Raw genomic sequence first — 22,632 nt, 5'->3', positions numbered from 1 at the left:
AAAATTATTAAAAATTTAAAAATCGCACCTCTCTTAACTCTGTTGAACATCTTAAGCAAAAAGCATTTAGCCTAGCCCGGAAGTAAAAAAATGATTTGGATTCTTTAGAACTGCAAGCTGAGATTGAGAGTTTCAAGTTTCAGGCAAAAGCTATGATGAAAAATTTGGAATGTGCTAATGCAATTGAAATACTGCAATTCATCCACTCTTACTCTTTAACAGATGTATATCCGAACACTTAAGTTTCACTCAGGATTTTCTTTACTCTTCCAGTGACAGTTTCAACTTATGGAAGAAGTTTTAGTAAACTTAAACAAATCAAAAATTACTTGCGAGCAACCATGGGACAAGAACGCTTATTCAGTTTGGCTATTATTTCAATTGAGAATGAAATAGCAAAGAAGGTAAACTATGATAAATTATAGATGATTTTGCATGCATAAAAGCACGAAAAGTGAATATCACTTAATGTATATTAAACTTATTTGTTATTGTTAATAAACTTTTAAGTACTAAAGAATTTTTTTATTGGGCCATTTTCAATTTTTCTCAAAGGTTCAAACCACAGCCTGTAAATGTGATTAGAAGTTACTAAATTTTTTTTTTGGAGAAGGGAGGTTATTTTTAAGGGTAGGTTATTTTTATGAGGGAGGAAGGGGGGAAGGGTGGCAGGGCAATTTTTAGTGGGTAGGCGCCAAATATTCTCAGGCCCTTGGCACCATTTTAGCTTGCTACGGCGCTCGTGGGAACTCCTTTTATGTACAAACAAAAAAAACATTGAGCAGAGAATATAGAATATAGCAGAGATAACAAGTTTAATTCATTTAGTTGAGATAACAAATTTATTTCACTATTATAATTAGTGCGAACAATTATTGTTCAACGATTATGGTAATTGTATAAGCTCCAGCCAAAACTTACATCATTAAGTGCTAAATCTTAAATCACAACATACGAAACTTTATCATTTTGTTTCTACACATATTTTAAAAGTGTTTGCTTTTACAATTGCGCAGTAAATTCAAAAGAGCTCTTATTGAAATAACGTAGATTTTCACGCATTTCTGTCTACTTGAATAAGTTATAAACCGTAAGATAATTATCCTCAATTTTCTGATTTTGCTCCAAATATTATTCATGACTTTATTTAGTACGATCCACTTCTTTCAGTAGTGCCTCTCCCATTACCAAATAAACATTGTAGTTTTATTCTCAGTGCATTTCTAACTTTAGGAGATAAAAATATGTAAATTAACGCATCAGTCCATAAGGAAACGGGGTAAACTATCCGCGAATACCAGAATACTTTATCGTTGGAAGTAAAGTTGTTGCTGATAAATCTAATAGCATAAATTATGTTGGGTACGGCAACCAATACAGCAAACGCCGCTAAAATAAAAAAAGCAGTTACTAATCCCTTAAATATTCCTCTGCTATGTTGATTGGATCGTATGCTTGCCCTTTGTTTTTTAAGCAATATCAAAGCTTTGGCGTACACGTAGCCAGAAAAAAAAAGTATTATTAAGTCTAAAACAGCATTAACCACATCCTCATAGTTAGAGAAATACACTTCTATTAAACTTCCACTAAACATCGAGAAAATCCACAAAACAATTGTTGCAATTAATATTTTCTTTTTTGAACTGTAGACGACGTACTTAATGTTCAGTTTGATATGCAAGTACCTGTCAAGTATCAACCAAAAAGTTGCGCAATGATACCCGATGGTAAAAATGGTTGCGCACACAAAAACCAGCCAATAATGTGAATTACTTACTTCTAATAAGTCACGCATTTCGTTAATTATAAGAAATATGCTTAAGGTTAACTCAATGCCGCAGAGATTGATGAGTATATATCGCTGAGTTAAGTCAATTCCTGCAGACTTCCAGGTAATCAAAAGAAATAATCCAATTCCATTCAAAACAACTCCAATTGCACAAAACGTGAAGTATTCGGTGGAATATTTGTTAATCATACTATAAAATATATATATATATATATATATATATATATATATATATATATATATATATATATATATATATATATAACACAAACGCACACACACACACACACACACACACACACTTACACCATTCCTAATGTTAATGTGTATATGGTATTTGTGTTATAAAAACGCAGAGATTGTCTTCTTACCACAGTTAACACAACTTCTTTTCTGTACTTTGATAAAGGAAATAACTGCGCGAACCTGCAGCATATTCACAACATTTGCTTAACAATGCTCTTTGACGAAATATACACTCGTAAGGTTTATGAGGCAGTTTATAACTGCCTGTTTAATAAGTTGATCTTTTTCTTTTCGTTTAACGGTAAGTTTGACTGCTTACCGCAGAAAATACATTTTCAACAAGTTTATTTGTTTAAATCTAAATTTGAGACCCATTTATAAATTAACGAAATAATAATTAAAAAGTAATTAACAATAATAACGGAAATAAGTATTAATATTAAAAGAATAATATTGAAACTAAAAATAACATTTATTAAACTTAAAAGGTAGTTTGGTAAAATTAGCGAGGAAATGTTTATCGGAGCAAGAGTAAGCATGCAAATGTTCACACTTACACATGCGCATGAAGATGTAACCTCCGCTAACTTTCAAAAAAGGTTAAAAACAAAATACAAACGTGGTTGAGTTTTTCTCCATGAAAAAATACCGCGAACCTGTTTTTGTCCCACGTAACAAATGAATTAATAAATAGTTTTTTTGTATGTTTAATTTCTAATAAGATTAGTTGTTTTTTTTTTGTTTATTTTTTTTCTAAATAATTTAGTATGATTTTTTGAATATCTTAGTTGTCACCAAAGTTTAACAATTTTTCTTTTTCCCTATAAAAAAGGGGAAAGGTAACCGTTCTTTTTATTTTTTATTTTTAATATTTTTTATTTATTTTTAAATTTTCAAAATATTTTTTCTCAACTTTTACATATATCTTTAGTGCAAGAAAATTTCTATAAAATAAAAGTAAAACAAAAAACAAAAAAATCTTTTACTTTAAAAAATGACGGAATTTGAAGACAAATTATTTACTCTTATCCTGGTTTACTCAACACATCACCTATAAGTTTCAAAATAAAAACTAATTAATTTAATAATACAAAGTGGATTTACACAAAGAAGTTCAATAGTAATACAAATTGGATTTACGCAAGTGGTATTCAGTCGCTAAAAAAGGGCTTTTGATGATGTATGTCACCAAAAATCTTTTTTCAGTTTATTTTCACTTTAATGCTTTATCTTACTCTCTAAAACATCGACTTATGTTAATACCGCAAAAGTTTATTTAGGTAGACAAATATTCGAAATTTAATTACGTGGTAACTCAGTTTTCACCTGTTGTTTAATAAACATTCGAATAGCTCTGCAAAAACTAAAGTTCTCATTGATATTTAATTTTACTTGGTGGTTTCACAGAATACCGCCAGGCTTACTAGCCCTGAAAAAAAAAAAATATGAGATAGGAAACCTATAGTAACTATAAACACATGTTCTAATTCTTCTCGACTTAAACATATTATTATTCGATGAAAAAAGCGAGACAGCTGAAACACCACGTGGACACACATGAGCAATTGCATTAAAAATAAAAACTCTCACACTTAAAATTTTAAACTATTTTGGCAATCAAATCAAAAACTCGATTTTGTTTAAACTGATAAAATGATAATTCAATTACAATGTTGTAACTTTTTATGATTTTTACTAGCAAGTCGAGACCAGATGCAAACGTTATTTAAAAGATAACTGGCAAAACCTGTTTTAAAAAACCATGATACAGTAATCAATATAATAACAGGGAATGAAGATATTCAATAAATTTGATTGTCAGCTTTTGAATTTAGAATTCAAGTGCCAGCTTGGGTTTAGCAAAACAATTTTTTGTCTATGCTAGACAAAAAAAATTGATTTGAGAAAAATCTACAGCTTTTAGTAAATGAAGGGTTGAGAACATCTTACAAGAAGAGGAGGAAACCAAACGTATTTTTTTTTTTTTATTATAATTATTTCGATTCAGAAGTTTGTATATAGTTAGTATTTGTAAAAATACTTTATTTTTCGAAAATTTGACGTAATTTTAAAGAATTTTAGTAGTTATTAACTTTCTTTGCCCAGAACTTAACGAAACATTCAACCTTAACAAATATTCAACGTTAAGTAAGTACCCGAACAAGATTTTTAAGGTCAAAATTTTCTTCATTTAATTAGTTTTAACACTTTTTATCATCGAGTTAGGCCACAATTGGCTTTAATGACTTCTGCAAATCAATTTTGCATTGGTTCAACAAACGTCTTTGTCGTATCTGATTCAATATGAGTCCAAGGTTCTTGGAGCACGATCTTCAGCTCTATCTTCTATTTAATATGTTGTGCGTCAGATTTTTGATTCAAAATAGCCCACAGTATTCAATTGGATTGAAATCTGAACTCTTAAGTAAGCCATTTAAGTAACTCATTTTACTTCTGGATGAAAAACTCTTTTTCTATTTTTAACATATTTGGTCCTTGGTCTTTTTGGAACAGGAAATGTTTTCCCACTCGCAGTTTTCTAGTTGAGGACGTAAGATATTTATTGAGAATGTTGACATAAACATCAGAGTCCATAATTCCATCAACAAACACCAGCTTTCCTGTTCCATTCCAAGTTATTGCTCCCCACACCATAAGATTGCCTCCTCCTAATTTCGCTGTTCCTCGAGCTGAGTTTGAATGCTTCACTTCCTTTTTTCATACTTTTTGAGCTCCATCAGACTTCACAAGATCAACTGCACCATCCATACAATTTGTCGATCGATTCTAGGGGTCGTTCTGTGCTTTGCTTCTAATCATGATTTTTCTCTTATACAAACCTTTTGTGTTTTTTAACCAAGTCGCTGATGGTTCCTAATGAAACTCCAGTCACTTCTTGTATCAATCTAAATGTTTTATCATGTTTAAACAATTCGATAACTGAGTTGCGCTGAGCTTGCGACTATTTCTTGGTTTTAACTCCCGTTTTTGATTGTTTCGATAACAAATCAAATAGCTTTGAAAACTATGTGTTCACTGTTAGCGACTATTCATTATTTGATTATAAAATTAACTAGAAGTATTGCTTGTGATCGACCGAAATTCGGTTCCGGCTCCGGCCACAATTTTGGGCGGAACCGGAATATATTTCGCATTGTATATTTAGCATTATAGCGTTACTATCATTTTGATAAAAGTAGTTTAAATAAATTTTTTATAAATTAAATGTTAAGCCTGAGAATTAACGGAAGTAGGATTTGGCTTTGTTTGAAAACTAAATAATTTTCTTGTTTAAATTCATTATAAAATAATGTTCCTAACTTGTAATGTTTTTTTTCGTTATTACTTAGAAGACAATTTGCTGTTATGTGTATAATTTTTAAATAAATAGATATATATTAAATACTAAAACTAACTATATCATCTATAACGTGTTAAAATATTCGTTTTTTCTCTTGAATCAACTTTTTTTAAGTTTAACGCAACGGCTTTTGATTGCATTCACACGAGAATTTCTCAGTTCGAATCTTCAACATACGATCGAAAAAACAAATAACTGACATGTTTAAATCTACAACGCCAAATTGGGTTCAGGTTTTTTCAAAGTTTGATTTTAACTTTGAAAAAGGCCAAAAATTTCACAAGTCAGTGTTTGATAGTTATTGATCTCCAACCGGGGTCTTTTGTCAATTATGCTGGGTTTTGGAGGAACTATGCTCTTTTAGCTCCAAACTATTAAATGCGTTGCAAAAAAATACAACAGAAATTTATTAGATCCAGCTTATGAAAAGATAAAAGTTCCTTTCAAAGAAAAGTTGGTACAATCAGATGCTGAAAATGTGTCAGTCTGTCTTGATCCATGGTCATCATTTCATCATGGCTATCTGGGAATGACTGTTCATTTTATTTCCAAAGACTGGAATCGTGTCAAATTCTGTATTTCTTGTTCTCAATTTGAGGAAAGCCATACCACAAAAAACATTTTCAACAAGATTGAAACAACAGCAGAGAAGTGGGAAATTACTTCAAAAATTGGAGTTTGCTTAAGAGACAATACAGCATTTGTAAAAGCAGCCTTCAATGAACCAAGTTGTAATTATGAGTCAGCTGGATGCCTTAACTACTTCCTTCAACTATTAATTAATGAAGAACTATTTTTAGATCCAATCATAGACGAACTGATTTCAAAGAGTCAAAAACTTTATTGGTACGCATCCCATTCTACTGTTTTCTACGCTGAACTTTACAGACTGTGAGAAATCCAAAGACATAGTTGGCTTAAAAAATGATGTTGCCACAAGATGTAACTCCATCTATTACATGCTTGAGCGAACTTTCCACCTGAAGCCATTGCAGCCGCTTTAATCAATTTCCCTTCGAAGGGAATTGAATTTTATGTTTTAGACACAAGCCTCTATAAAAAATTGGTGAATAATTTAAGTGTTTTTGACGAATTAATAAAAGTATTGTCAAGTATTGATTCTTGCATCAGTTGCTGCATTCCGATTGTGACAACAATAATTAAAGCTTCGGAAACAAGCTCCAGCGATGTCAGTGTTCAGGAGTTGAAAATTTTTTTGAAAAATGCAATTGAACAACATTTTTCAGCAATTGAAGAAACAGAACATTATTCTGCTGTCACTCTTTTAGGTCCAAGATACAAATGGTATTTTTTCAGATCTGAAACTGCTTTTCAAAATGCTAAACATATTATCATGACCCAAAGAAATATTTTTGAACCTCTTGAAGATGAATCGGCTCCTGCAACTCAAATTTTATCTGGCGACAATGAAAAAAAACCATCTTTTTTGCACATTGTGCCAAAAATTATTGCGCAATCTCAAACTCAAACAGGACCAAATGCACATTCATCTTCCAAAATGATGAAAAAAGTATTATATAATTTTTTGGATTGTCAATTGCTTCTAAATGCCTTGGGTTATGGAAAGACTATGAAAAAAATTCAAATAACAAAGTGAAGTTAGAAATGACTAAGATAGCAAGAAAGTACCTCACACCACCTCCGAAATCCACGGATGTTGAAAGACTGTTTTCTACAGCGGGAGATATTCTCTCAAACGAAAGAAACACACTCCTTCCAGAAAACTTGGAAAAACTTCATTTTTGTCGAGAAAATCTTCCAGTTGGAATCCAATTAATATTTTTATTAATTTAATGTTTTGTTTAACCTGAAGCTAACTTTAAAAATATATATATATTATTGGTTTTCGGTTCCGGTTTCGGTTCCTGTTCCGGTATGGGTTTATTTTCGGTTACGGTTACGGTTAGGAATAATAAAAATCTATTTTAGATTTAATTGCGGTTCCGGAAAATTTTAAGTTTCGGTCGATCACTAATATTTGCACACAAATCATTTTTTAATTGTAACTCAGAAAACATTGTTTATGTTCGGATAATTATCTTCCGTCGAGACTTTAAAACGCCTAAAGAAATTTTGTGCAAAGAAAATTAACCTAATTCTGTTTTCTTATCTGAACTCTTGATTAAATTTACTTTCAGAATTATCATAAAAGTTTTCATCAAAAATTTTTTTTTTCTGAATAACTCCCCAAAGTTAGGGCTCATACTTCATTAATGTCATTAAATCTATTTCCATGCATGTTCTTCTGCTTTTTAATATTGCCATTGGGCAGATGGCATGTGTGTTCTATCAAGCGCCTTTCTTCCCATTTAAGTCAAGTGTCCGAGCGCTGTAAGTGTGGACGTTAAAGATTACATCTACGTTCATTTCAGACAAGTAGGGGTAAATGTAGCATGAAGCTTTAAATTGAATTTGCAACTTTTAAAAGGTCTTTTAGAAATTAAACCACTTTTGATTGCTTACTGTATCTCATCGCATATCGCTCTGGATTTATCATGAGGTTTTTATTTATTATTTTCATAAGAATGTCGCTTTAGTTATTGTCGTATTTTAGTAGCAGCAAACAGGCATTTGATTTGCCATTTTACAAATTGCTTTTACATAGTTAATTGTATTTCAAATAACATTTTGATCCGCCATTTTGCACTTGATTAATCTTAAAGATGATTTATCTGTTATTCCAAAAATGACTTATTTGCATAATTCACTTCAGTGAATAGCCTCTATAACTGGACTCACTTTGACAAACGAAAGCTACAAGACTGCCTTGGAAATACTCAAACGAAGATATGACAATAAGCAACCACTTACATCATCACACACGCAAAAACTCTTTTTATTAGAAACAATTGATAATATTTATAATATTGAGTAGTAAAGGACAATTTTTTGACAGCTTAGAAATCCAAGTAAGAAGTCTCGAGAATTTTGGTATCAGTTGCAATATTTACGTACTTCTCCTTATCCCAGTAATTTCGGAAAAGATACAAAAAGAACTAATGTTAATTGTCAACCGTCAGTTCAGTAACAATTACAACTGGGACATCAAATCACTTGCTTGTCTTCTAAACACTGAATTGCGTGCAAGAGAACATGAGTTAGATAACTCATTTCATTAAGCAGACTGGTTTTTTACTGCAAAACCATTTCACAATTAATAGAGTTAAAATCGAATTCATTCATCTAATTTACTTAATAGGATACTACATCGGTACAATTCATTTCCAAATAATACAGCTTAAGCTCCTTGCTTCAAAAGGCTACATCTGAAGGTGAACAATCTGTTTGCTACAAACTGCATCAACTCAAGTTTTGGACAACGGTGGCAACTCATGATTGCAGAATATTTTTAGACAATCTCTCAATTAAGTTATAAGCTCTCAGTTAAGTTATATATCACTCAAGTCATATTCAAAGATAAAAGAAGTTGTTATTGAAGGAACCATTATCAAACTATATTTGCTAAAGCCTTCAAATAAAATAACGAACAAAACATTATTCACGAGAAATTTTGCAATGAAGATGACATTGAACTTTAATTAATAAATAATGTTGGGCGGGAAATGTTCTGCACAATTGCGTAGATTTCAAACCTTAAACGCATCTTTTTTTTTTGGTAAAACAAGTATTTTAATTTTCACTGCCTCTTCTTACTAAATATAAACAATTCTTAGCACGCGGTATAATAGTTAAAATATAAACTTTATAATATCGTATTCAAGTAATACGATAATAACTTACTTGCGATAATTTAAGCGTCTCGATAATTGTAAGAAATATACTTAAGCATAAGTCAAAGCAGCAAAGGTTGATGAGTATATATCGCTGAGTTAAGTCAATCTCCGCTCTCTTCCTGGTAATCAATAAAATCAATCAATACCATTTAAAACTCTCCCTAATGTGTGCGATTCTAAAAAGATTTCTCTAAACGATCTCTGTTATTTGTATATGATATAAATAATATAAACACACAGAGGTCGTCATCTTACCACCGTTAGCACATCTTTTTTTCTGTAGTTTAAAAACGGAAAAAACTGTGCGAACAGATTGATAAAGTTTTTTCAAAAATGCCCTTTGACGAATGTATTTAAACACTTCTAAGGTTTATAAGGCGGTTTACAACTTAAGCCGTTCTACAAATAAATTTTTCTTCATATTTCTTCAATAAATAAATTTTTCTTCGTATTGCGGGATGTTTGATTGCATACCGCAGAAAATACATTTTTAACGAGTGTATTTGTTAAAATTTAAATTTGAGAAAATTTGTAGAACAAGGAAATAGTATTCATAAAAAAGGGTAAGTAATAAAAAAAAAAAGAAATAAGTAATAATATTGAAATATTAGCATAAATTAAAACATTAAAGTATTTCGCTTTGAAAAGTTTTAAAATATTTATGTAGTGTAAACTGGGCTAAGTGTTTACGAAAAAAAAGGTGAGCGATTTTTTTTTTTTTTTTTTCTTTTTTATCTTTTTACATTTATTTTTTGTTAAAAGAAAAAGTCTTTAAAAAAGTGTGGCACCGTTTTTTAGAGAATTTTCTGTCGATTTTAAAGAGTAAAGATTGTTTTAAAAAGTTTATTTGTACTTTAGCAACTTTTAAAAATCCTGGTAAAAAAAAGTTTTTTCAACATATTGCGTATAGAGCGATATGCAGTGGCTCTTGCTTAAGTACAGCGGGAAATCTACACTACGGATACACAAACCATTTAGATTTTTATTTTGATTAAGCTTTCAAGATAGGAGTACGAAAAATTAGAATACTCGTAAGAAAAAAAGCCCAATTTAACCCTTTTTTTTGGGGTTTTATTTTTTTTTTGTTTTTTTATTGGAATTGTTTTATATATAATTTTAAAGGTTTGAAATAGTATTTTTTTCATCTCTGCATTTGTTATACAGAGATAATTGCTAATAAATATACCCGAAGCTTTCGAATTAATAATTAATTCGAGAGATCTTGATTCGAAATCTCGAGGATACACTCGCATAAGAGTTGGAAAAACTGAAAGTTCCGGAAAAAGAGTTTTCCAAATCGTTTAAAAAAATCTTTTAATTTTTTTAAACGATTTTAAAGTTTTTTTTAATTTTTATTCTTCACGTTATTTTGTGCTTTACATCCTGTCGCTTTTTCTAATAATCTAATAGATTTATGATATTGTACATTTCCAAAGGGGTTAAAAAAATCTTTTGTTAAGTAAGATGTACGCCTAGATGCAGCTTAGGATGTACGCGTGCTCCTAGACAAACTCCTAGATATTCAGCTGGTACACGAATAACTTCGTTTTTCAGCTTTCTCTTTATGGTAGCATGCATAAAGTCAGCTTTTATCTGGGTGCGGGCAACTTACCAATACGTTTGCTCAATTATAACATTGCTTAATGTTACTACATTTATTAAAATATTTGCTAATGCCACACTATTTTGTGCTTTACATCTATTGCTGTGTAATTTAGTTTTAATATCCTTTTCAGGTTCTCTGAATGCTCGGCAGAAGTTTGTTTGTAATAAACTTATTTATTATGGTTTCATAGTTATCAGACAATAGCCCACCTTCAAGCTTATTTCATAGATGGCAAAACCCGTCTTAGTTTTTTCAAATTGAATAAATTGAAACTCTGTGTGTTTAGCTTAGTTTTAAAATAAAGAGATCAAACGTATTTAGGTGCTAATAGCAGAGCTTGTGTGTCAATCCTAAGTTCGACTTTTCATTACTTTTTATCGTTTTCTTTTTCGATTCGGGCTTTACTTTTTTTTTTCATTTTATTTCTTACGCTCCGTATCAAGTATATTTCTAAGTTTATGTGGTTGGCATTTTTCACATAAATTTTTTTCCGGCTTGTGAAAGCGTAGCATTTGTTTCATTTCTAAATTGTTGCTGGCTTTTGTTATTGACAGAGGTTAATTATTATGCAAGGGCACATCAGTCCAACCCGGAGAAATTGTACGCGGCTCTTTCTGATGTCCATTCTGGTAATGAAATTATGCTTCGATGTAGTTTTGCGGCAACTCATTTCATGCGGGATTCCATTTTAGGTATACTGTTAATTTATAACCTCTCTGATTTTTGCATATACATCTTGTAGCTTTTTATTTGTGTATATCTATATGAAAGTAGGTGAATATAAATGTAAAGAGTTAAGATATACTTAAGCTTACCCAATATTTAGAAATATTGCTAAATTTCCCCATATTTTACAATAAAACATTTGAGAAGCTTTTTTTGTATTATGTGATTAACTTACTTCGTGTGTTAACTTTTTATTTTCTTAACTTTTTTAATTTTACTTAGTTTATTGAGTTTTATTAGTGAGTCCTTATATGCAATAATCTATGTTAATCAGTTTTGAATGTCATCTTGTTTACATTTTCTGTAGAAAAGTGTAAAAAAAAAGGTCCCAAATGTAACTAAATTCCTTATAAAATCATTGGCAAACTAACAAGCCTGCCGTTTTAAATAAAACATTACGGAATGATCCGTATATTAAAAATAATTTAAACAGCAAAATTTAAACCACTGTAACAACTTTGGCTATAGAAAAGTAATTATTAGTTATTGTGAGTTCGGAAAGCTAAAGAAATTATAAACACAAGTTCTAATTTTTTCTCGACTCAAACATATCGTTCGATGAAAAGTGCTATGCAGTTGAAACACCAGGTGCATTTGCATGAAAACTAAACACTCACACAATTAAAATTTTAAACTGTTTTTGTAATAACGGTCAGAAATTCAACTTTATTTACACCGATAAGATAATAGTACTAAAATTAGTAAGGTTGGGGGCTATACTGTAACTTTTTATGATTTTTACTCACAAGAAGATAGCTGCTAAAAACTTTTTCAGAAAACCATGATTCCAGAGTCGAAATAAAAATAGCGAATTAACATGCTAAATAAAATTGGTTATCAACTTTTGAATAAAATTTACTAAAAACACTTACTGATTCAAAAGGAAAGAACTTAAGCTAATACAACATTGTATTTATTAGAATGTTGAAGGTCTTGCTTTTTCTCATATATCATACAAGCTACTTTTCTTTGGATTGGTTTCTTTGATTTTGTTTTTAAATACTGGCGCATATTGTTACTCATAATTATTTCTCAGTGTTCCAACTGAAAAAAAGACTGTTTTAAACTGGAAATCGTGACTTGTTTTGAGTGAGAAGATTTATGAAAACTTTGTAAAAGCTATAAAAACTTTGTAAAAAATATTTTTAATCAATTTATAACACAATAACAAAAAAAAAAATCAGTTTGAGTGGATTTGAAAAACATTTGCTTTCGAAACATTTACATAGAAAATCCTAACTTCAAATGTTTAAATAATATTTCTTATATTTTAATAATTGTATTAAGATCTTTATATCAAAACGTGTATTACAATAAAAAGTATATATTTTTGAACAGTTGAGTTTTACACAATTTAGATGTGTTGTAAAATTTACATATTGGTCTTGGAAAGAGGCGGACCCCGGAACTTAATGTATATCTAAAACTAAAAAAGTTATTTAGTCTTGGGTACCACAAAAGCATTCGTTAAATTGTGACGTAAAGATATTTTTCCCAATTTGCTAAAGCAATAAATAGAGAGGAAAGTCGGTTTATTTTTATCAAACTGTATTCAGGTAATGAGGTTTTGGTTTGGTTAAATACCATTTATGCTAAGTCAGCTTAGAAGATCATGAATCTTAAAATCATTTTTTTTATTATTAAAAACTTAAGTATCATAAATGAGTAAAAATACCAATATTTCTCAGAAAGAATTAAGCTGTATTTTAAATATATATGTCAAAATATTAAGAAAATGTTTTAATATAGTTGTTTTAATTTCTACATACCGTTTTTTTTTAAATTTTACCACAAAAAACTGTTTAAATAAAGTTATTATTAACTCTGTAATAAATTCTAAATAAAGTTTTTCCTTTCAAGCTTTTGAGCAGAATTTTATTTGGTGAATTTCTAAAGTGACATTGCACAGCTGTTTAGAATTTTAAATTCCAAAAAAAATTTAATGTTTAAAAAAATTGTCACCCTAATACATATATATATATATATATATATATATATATATATATATATATATATATATATATATATATATATATATATATATATATATATATATATATATATATATATATATATGAAGACCACACTGGAAAAACGATTAAGCTGCATTTTTATTGTTTTGAGTAAATTAGATTTTAAACTTTAAAAGACTATAGCTCACTTTTTTGTAAAGCTTTTTTAATTTTCTCTTTTTTATTATTTACTTGAGCAAGGTCTTTAATAGAAACAAAAGTTTTACTGTCAACATTACTTAGCAATGATGTTGTTATTATTGTTTTACCGATGGGATAACTATTTGGTGCTTGATCGTTTTTCCGTTTTATACTTTTTTCTTTTCAAAAAATGTTTGTATAATAGTAAATTACAATTTTAACTGGTGCAGCGTAGAGTGTATGTATCGTTTTGTATACAAGAATAACCAATACAATTATTAAGGAAAACTTAAACTTTGTTAACTAGAAATAAGATGCGCTTTATTAATGGTGTTCAGGATTAATTAAAAAGTAATAGGTGATTATTTTTAATTATCAGTGCATGAGCTGCTTCCTTCAGAACCGTCAGTGATGTCTGTAACTAAGGTTGAAAGGTTGTCAAAGAATGCATGGTTTTCAAGTCGACAAAAGCGCTTGAGAATCTGGAGATCTTTATACTTTTCCTTGCTGACCGCCAGATCAATAGGGTAGAGCTGCATCAGCGTTGGAAGATTTCTAAGAATTGATCCCTTCTTCTGTGGTTTTGTTATTACAGCGGTTTCCATTGAGCCATTCCAATTATTTCGATATGACACCAATTTGGGATGCTGAGCCTAAAATCGGATTTCCTGCACTGGCCTTGTGGGAAAGGGACATGTTGCTTTAAAGTTTAGTTTCATGTGGTCAGTGAAGCTCAAAAACTGGTTGCGAGAAAAACGAATAACATTGTATGGTGTTGGTTTAACTCTAGCTTCTTCTAGGACTCTACACCAGTCTTCTGGCAACTCCACATTAGCCTTTGGTTTACCAGGCCCATGTCTCTGTCACACTCCATGTAAGAGTGTCCTCTGATGTGGAAAGTCAGCTTAACAGTCTTGAAGCGCTTGTAGGTGTGCATCATTGTGTAGAAGAAACGAATAATGGTGAAGTTTTTGTTCTGTCCAGCACATCCATCACAAAAAGCCTCCAGGTCAGTGACATTACTCGAAAAATGATTTGTAAAAAAATGATACAACATTGAAACAACGTCATCTGCACCCTTCTTTCCTTTGGTCTCATCGTAGGTATATATGTAAACATCATTTGTGGACAGCACGTGAATGTTAAAAGAAACAAAAGTAAGTTGGCGACGGTAGTAGACTTCATTACACGTCTTGTTTGGCATAGATAAACTTTTTTGATAATCAAATGATATTGCCTCAATCGCTTCATTTGCTTCAGCACGTCTGTGTGCCTCCAACTTTCTCGTGTAAAATGTACCAGCTTTGCGTTTGTGTTGTTTGTTTCATGTTTTTTGGTCAATTTTTCTTTTTCCACACGTAGGACATCTACATCTCCTTCATTCTTTTAGATGCATTTTTCCACGTGCTCTATTTTTAAAACTAACTTGTTTCAAGTCCCACAAGTGTCTTTCCTTGGGTATCCAAACCCTATATTAAAGTCCTTAACGAAAACTCTGCGATAAGTTTCGTAAGTTATCTCTAAGTCAGGATGTGCTTCTCGGAAGAGGGCGTGCATTTTGCTGACTTTAAGCTCTGCTGAAAGATACAGCTTTCTAGTTTTGCCAAGCGCATAGTGAGAATGTCTTCCATGAAAGCTTGATATGTGTGCACGGATAGCTGCTGTCACATGGTCAGGATGCCTGTGTGGCCTATTCTTATGTCGTCCTCTGATATCTTTAGGAGGACACCCTATTGTAAAAAAAATCATTAGTAAGTGTGAGTAATAGAGGCGGATTAGTTGATTGGGGGGAGGGTGTAGGGTGTGGGTGATAAGTGTTGCACACTTTTGTTTAATTGTTGTCCTGTTGTTACTAAACAAACAAATTTCTCGTGCATAAAAGTTTTTTTTGTTACAAACCAAAATTTGAATTTTTTCTTTTGTTAACAAAAGAATCTCTTCCTCTGCCCTTCCCTTTTAATTAAGATAAGACCACACTTACTCAAAAAAAAAATGATAACATTATTAATCCTCCTAGTGGCAGTGCTAATGTAAGTTATAAATTAGTGAATATCTTTCCATAAACAGTCAGACGTTATGACTACACAGTTAGTCTAAGTTAGTAATGCTAAATTAACATTATTATTGAAATTGAATTGTTTTATAGTAAGGCTATTAGTTTATTAATTTAACTGTTATAAGTCGGTATTGCTGTATCTGTATAGTGTAGGTTGCTAGACAGTGTGAAAAAAGGGTGCGATACGTAAACATCAACTCAAAAAAGAGGTTCCACCGGATGATTAGCAATGGTACGAAAAAAATACGGTCAACTGGTATTACTACAGTCTACAGCTAATCTAAGTGATAACAATTTATAATATTTCTGTATTACAAAATTATACGTGACTACATCTAGTAACATGAACTGATTGTGATTGCTCAATAATATTTTAATCTAGCAGTACCAGATCTTGTCATGATTAACTTTGTAATACAGAAATAGCTATATGTAAAGATGCGTTTTCAATAATTTTTAATTATGATAATATAAATTATTATAATAATTATCACAATTATACATTTTTTAACAGGCATACTTTGAGTAATAATTACATTTTGCTACTTACCTGTTGAGGTTAAAGCTTTTTTGATGTTTTTTACTCTTCTGTTTGTAATGCCAAACAAGGCCATAAAGGCTTTGAAGCAGACTTTCTGTTCTACATTAGTTCCACCACGCATGACTCGTACATGATAAGAATAGCTAAATTCATGGAACTGGGTTTTCCCTTCACGACGAGTAGGTCTTCTCTTCAACACTTTGTTTGTCGTAATAAGAGAAGATAGAAATGAGTCTTGTTCGTCTTTTGAAAGGTAAGCATTGAATGCTTTAATAAGAGTTGCTCTGTCTTCTAGATTTGTTTTTTTGAAGCACTTCAAAAATGTGCACTGGCAGTTATTGCCTATTGTGTGGCTTGAAATTCGAGCTTTTTTCGCCTTATCTTTTTTAGAACCCAATGATTTTCTTTTCTTCGGCTTATCCGTCACTTGAGGAAAATCAGATACACCCACCATTTCAACAGGTTTGTTTATAATTTTCTCAATTCTGATTGGTTTAGCGTTATCACATGTTTTACAGCGAGCAATGTGATCGTTCTTCCAGTGGGCGGATAAACTAGAAAGCTAAATATCTGTGTAATTTGATCGGTTTTCTAGTTATATAGTCAATTATTATATAGTTAAACTGCAGCCAAATATAACAGGGACAAAAACCCAAATTTATTTAAACCACACACATATTTACATTATGTTTAGTTCTCAAACCACGTACAATCAACCAATTTCAGGTAACTATTTTTTTTTTCTGTTTCTTTATATGTAATGTACTTATGCATAATTATTCATTAATCATATTGAATTTAAATGAGGAACTAGTAATGTTTTGAGTGTATGTATATGCATATACATATATATATGAGTGTATGTATATACATAACATAAATATATGTATATACATACACTAATATATGTAAATAATGTTTTGAGTGTATGTATATACATATACATAAATATTTTTATTTTTGATACAATTATTAAATGTTTTTGAATAACTGTAAATAAAATTTTCCTTTTTTTTAAATTAAATTGATTGAAAAAGTTCATAATTCAAACATGAATTTTTATTTTAAACATTTTTGTTTTTTAATAGCATTTACATTTTGTGATTTAAATATTAAATAAAGAAAAGATAATGAAAAGCTATTCAAAATTCCAAAATTAGGTTAAATAAGTTCTTTTATTATAAAATATATTTTATTACAATTATATCAAGTTACAATAATATTTTTAAATATTTCATTATAAATACAGATATGGTCGAATAAAAGACGAAGGCAGTTGACATATTCTGAGTGGAATTTAATTGGCCCCTGTAAAAAATTTTCATACCTACAATTATGTAGTAAGTTATTCGTTGGTCATGACCATTGTTCATTTTACTTTTTTAAAAGATAGGTAAACAACCTAACAACTTTTTTTTTGTAATTTATTAAAACTGGTTTTCAAATAAGTGTCTACTGCAATTTTTACTTACATAAAGTACTAAACATCAAGATTTTTCAAAATATTTCATTTGTAAGTCACATTAATGTACTTAAATCATATTTATTCTGATTTGGATATTTCATGTTCACTTAAATTGATGCATTCGTATAAAGAAAAGCATGGTTGACAGACAAAAACCTGATGGCTCATGCAAAGTGATTGGTGGCATTTTCGACATTCGTATTGAGATAACCTTCTTACACCCGTTTCTAAAGTGCACGTGACACATCTACGTCTTTTTGAAGTTGTAGGAGATTGTGATTTTTCTTGATCAATTCTTGGACGGAATCTTTGCATCCTAATACGTAGACTAAAAGGTATTCCAACGATATTCATGCTTCTTCTCTGTAGGTGTTCCAAAACCAATTCATGTGACAACTCTTTTAGAAATAATCTTCTTCGTTTTTTTTCGAGGTTATTCCCAATGTAAATTACTTGCGAATTGATCCCAGAAATATTTAGTATTGTATAGAAAATTACCATAGGCCAACGTCTGGTGTTTCGGCTCACGTTATAAGAAGCGCACATTTGATCTGCTACATCAACTCCACACTTAGTTTGATTGTAAAAAGTGATTATTTCCGGTTTCATTTGCTCTCCAGATTGAGGATCAATGGCATCATCATCGTGAAAACTTGAAACTAGAATGACATTCTTTCTTTCGCGCGGGATGTAGGAGACCAAAACTTTATTATTATTAAAACCAAACATGCTTGTGTTTGCTTTTCTACCTTTGACATTTATAAATGCAATTGGTAGCTGTTTTTTGTTTTTTCTGACAGTGCCGACATATGAAAGCTTCTTAGTTTTTAATTTATCTACGAGATCGAAGCTAGTAAACCAGTTATCCGCTGCTATATTCCGACCAGATCCAAATAAAGGTTCAGCCATTCTCATCACCACATCATTTGGTTTATTGCTAAAACAAAAAGGGCCTTGTGGTTGTTGCCCAGCATAAATTTCCAATTTGACAGTATAAAACATCCTGGCATCAACTAGACTATAAAGTTTTATACCGTTTTTGTTTGGTTTTGAGGGTATGTATTGCCGAAACTGACATCTACCTCGAAATCCCGGAAGCATTTCATCAACAGTAAGATTTTCCCCTGGACTAAAACTTTTCTGACAATTATTGACAAATGTTTCAAAGATTATTCAAACTGGGGCAAGGCGCCTCAGTTTCTTTTCTTTGGTTTCGAGTTCTTCGGTCATCAAAACGAAGACAACAAATAAGTGTCTTAAACCGTTTGAGACTCATAACAAGAGAGAATTTTTCAATGCCATCACCTTCTTTTCCCCAAAGATCTTCCAAACTCATTCGATTTGCTCTCTATACTCCTGCTAAATACAATAGTCCGATGAATGCTTTTACCTCTATTATGTCAGTGGATTTGATATCTCTCTGCCGCACAAACCTATCTTTTACGGAGTCAATATAAATATTTGTGTATGTGACAATCATTTCAATTATATTGTCATTAAAAATATTATTCCAACATTCATATGGAGTTTTGGCATTTTTTGCATTTCCAATTACTCCTGGAAGATGAGTGCAAATGTTGTGTGTCTTTCGACGTCGACTTTTTTTTAGTGGTTTAGTTAGCCACTCCGTTTTTTTATCTTTGCCCATAAAAGAGTTTCCTTCTTCTTTGTCATCTTCTTTTGTTTCGTTTTCAGATTGCTCAGTTTCTGAATTAAGAATGCATTGTTCAACTTCATCTTCAGAGTCAATATCACTTTCTTCTGCAAAATATTCAATTTGTGCAGATTCTTCTTCAACTTCTTCCTCAAGTAACTTCCTTAGCTCATCAAATTGAGACGCCATTAAATTTTTCTTTAATAAATAAATTATGACATAATCAGACGCAATGTGCATATTAGGCCATTTGAAGATTTTCTATTTATTTTTATGAAATACGCACAGTTAGTTTAATATTACTAGTTTAAAATGTGCGAAATCAACAAATCTGAAAAAAAAAAATTAAAAAATAGCTACCTAAATAAAATGACTTAATCGGGCGCAATGAGCCTATCAGAACACACAGGTCAATTAATACACTTTGCGTTATCTGTTAAGTAACTAAGTGAGAGGGTTTTATAAGTCTTATAAAGACAGGAAATTACTAGAAAGATCTAGATTTAAAAGCGCTCCGGTGTGGAGAAAGTAACAAATGAATGAAGCATGTGCCTGTTAGATCAGTTGCGCCCGACGGAGGGTTAATACAGAGACTTTTTCTGTGGCGCATATTAGATGTATAAACTTGATTAATTCTATTTATCGGTTAAGTATAGATGTAATAAAAATGTCTTTTATAGATCGTTTAAAACTGATATAAAAAAAATTACTCATAAAAAAATTGATTTTATAAAACCACCATTGTAAATGACCGCCATTAAAGAAACGAGAGTTTAGAATGGCGGAAACTGGTAACTAGAAAGGAATAAAACTTTATGCGTTACTAAATTTATACTAATCTATGAACAACATAAGTCATAATGATGGTAATTTTTATTGGGCTTTAAGTAATAAAATTCTATGCTAATATATTACATGCTGTTACAACGACGAAATATTTTCATGGTTTTAATGCATAATTGTTTAATAATATGATCATAATTTGAAAGATAAAAAAAAATTATTCGTAAATTAATTTTTTCAATTGCAGATTAAAATATAATTGTAATGTAAATGTGTATTTTTATAATATATAGTGTTTTTTAATCACTTAATGTACATGCCCGTGTCTGACACGAGCTATCCTTTCCGGCAAATTTTGAATTCGCCCGTGTCACACTCGAGCGAACGTATTTCGTTGTAAACAAACTTTTACATGCTCGTTCCCGACGCGGGTATTTATTCAACGTCAAAGAAAGGTAGACCAAGTTCTCTACCTGGGCCCTTACGACTGACCGAACGCCATTTTCATGAACATGTGCCTCCAACAGAAAAAAAGCTGCTCCATGTAGATACTGTGTTGTGTGTTGCAGTAAAAGGGACGATAAAGGGAAGAAAAAAAGAAAAGAAACCAGATATTATTGTAGAAATTGTGACGTAGGATTATGTGCTGTGCCTTATTTTATGATATACCATACAAAATCAAATTTTTAGTTTTTTCTAAAAATTTTTATTATGTTTTTATGTTTTATTATGTTCCTGTATATTATATCTATATTCTATATAGGGGAAAGAAGCCTATGGTGGCATAGCGCCTATGATGGCATACTGGTCATATTTCCAAAAATATTAGTTTTGGTGCGTAAGTGATTAGACCAACATGTGTGTATTAGTAATTCATTACTTCTGGTAAAAATTCGTCCCTCTGTCATAAATTGTGCTTTTGTAATCAACAAACATAAGTTTTCGCATGTGGTGTTGTAGTTTTAATGCCCTCATATATTTAGGATTACGATTTTATTATACATCATACAGAAGTGAAATTTTCATGCATTTCATCTGCAGGCTTTGTACATTTATTAGAATACTTATTTTAATGCAATGTGTAGAATAAGGTAGACACAGCTTGTTTTAATAAATATGGTGACTCTTTCCTATGCTGGCATACTGAGGAGTTGCCATCATAGGAAAGTCTGCAAAATGAATTGAAAAAAATGCCTGAAATAAATTTTTATGCTCATAAAAAGGTGATCAGGCTAAGAACAAAGATGAAATACGAGAGTTTGAGAAACCAACACATTTGGAAATGAGATCTCCCCATCAGAAGCTTCCATATGCATTGGATCTTCTGTTTCAACGAAAGGATAAGATCTAGTGTATAAAAGTTGTGTTCGGTGCCTTTAGCAACCCCTAAAATCGAATTGAAAAGGGCACGAAAGCGTGGAAAAACTGGACCTCTGAATACCACACGGGACATTCAAGAATTAAAAGATAAGGCAAAAGAAAAAGATAACAAAGAAAAGGAAAATTTTGTTAGAAAAACAAAAAGAAAGACGACTGTTGAAGAAAAAGACTGCAGTGAGGAGATTAAAGGAAGTAATAATAAAATGAATTTTGAATCTGATACAGCATTTTTGTATTGTTATGAACTTTATACGCTGTCTTGCTCTAAAGAACCATGGATTTGTGGTCAAAAATGCAGTCTTGGTGTCATTTTTTATGTGCAAGGCATAATTAGAAGTAGAAAGAAATTTATATGTGAACTATGCTTACAGACCAAAGATTTACTTTTAATTTTGTTTTTTTTGATAAGTTGTGTTTCCATAAATAAAAAACAAAAAAAGAAAAGTTCTTGTTTGTCTATTTTCTTTAAAGTGTGCCATCATAGGAGCAGTTGGTTGCCTAAGATGGCATACTTGTATTTCTTTTTTAATGGCATAAACTTATAAAAAAGAAAAATGGTAAAAATTCTGAGGTTCATTATTATTCTGCATGCTAAAGGGAATACACCCATGTCAAAAATTATTTTTTAAGTTTTCAGGTAATGACTCAGAGAAACGTTAATGTTAAGTATGCCATCATTGGCACCCTTCCCCTACCTAAAAAATGCATTTATTTTAAAAAATTGTCATTTTTTTATTTTTGCCTCTACTAGAAAAAATATCCTTGTTACGCCACTGAAAATCCTTTTTTCTTTCTTCCAATTATACATAAATACTAAATCAAGGAAAAAAAAAGTTGATCATTTTTTGATAGAAAGTTCCAAATTAATGTGTGCATTAAGGGGTTAATAACGCCAGAAACTCACTTTTTATCTGCATTAAACTGCATTGTCTTAATTTTATTATTTTTAAACTAAGTTGTTAACTAACGTACTTCACTAAATTATTAATTGTTATAAAGTGTGTGGCCCTTTCGGATAAGTTGAGTGGCTATTTTCAACAGGGTCTAATGAGACTGAAAAAAGACATAAATTGGGTGACATTCTATTTGAAAAATTAGTTATATTTAAACAAAGTAA

General features: G+C 30.7%; 2 long non-coding RNA genes across 8 annotated transcripts; one reads left to right on the top strand and one right to left on the bottom strand.

The window, feature by feature from the left end:
* Window positions 1-819: 819 nt before the first annotated feature.
* LOC149894713 (uncharacterized) lies at window positions 820-9,584 on the bottom strand. 4 transcript variants are annotated; one of them, XR_016454665.1, is made up of 4 exons: window positions 9,159-9,584; window positions 2,161-3,464; window positions 1,778-1,979; window positions 820-1,389 (listed from the first exon to the last, which is right to left on the bottom strand). It is a non-coding gene; the product is annotated as an uncharacterized LOC149894713 (long non-coding RNA). The 4 variants fall into 4 exon arrangements; XR_016454664.1 differs by having other exon boundaries at window positions 820-1,979; window positions 9,159-9,270; window positions 9,390-9,584; XR_016454663.1 differs by having other exon boundaries at window positions 820-1,979; window positions 9,159-9,270; window positions 9,407-9,584.
* On the top strand, window positions 7,325-21,962 carry LOC149894712 (uncharacterized). Of its 4 annotated transcripts, XR_016454668.1 has the most exons (9): window positions 9,862-11,449; window positions 14,016-14,645; window positions 15,841-15,948; window positions 16,342-16,486; window positions 16,624-16,695; window positions 16,928-16,959; window positions 17,483-17,573; window positions 20,899-20,969; window positions 21,359-21,962. It is a non-coding gene; the product is annotated as an uncharacterized LOC149894712 (long non-coding RNA). The 4 variants fall into 4 exon arrangements; XR_016454667.1 differs by lacking the exon at window positions 9,862-11,449 and adding an exon at window positions 7,325-9,851 and having other exon boundaries at window positions 14,016-16,486; XR_016454666.1 differs by lacking the exon at window positions 9,862-11,449 and adding an exon at window positions 7,325-9,851 and having other exon boundaries at window positions 14,016-16,486; window positions 20,899-21,962.
* The last annotated feature ends 670 nt before the right edge of the window (window positions 21,963-22,632 follow it).

The sequence above is a fragment of the Hydra viridissima genome, unplaced genomic scaffold (assembly GCF_058129835.1).
Source record: "Hydra viridissima isolate aposymbiotic clone 2 unplaced genomic scaffold, HvirCarnegie_v1 scaffold_1, whole genome shotgun sequence".
NCBI lineage: Eukaryota > Metazoa > Cnidaria > Hydrozoa > Anthoathecata > Hydridae > Hydra > Hydra viridissima.
This window is presented reverse-complemented; position numbering and strand designations above follow the sequence as displayed.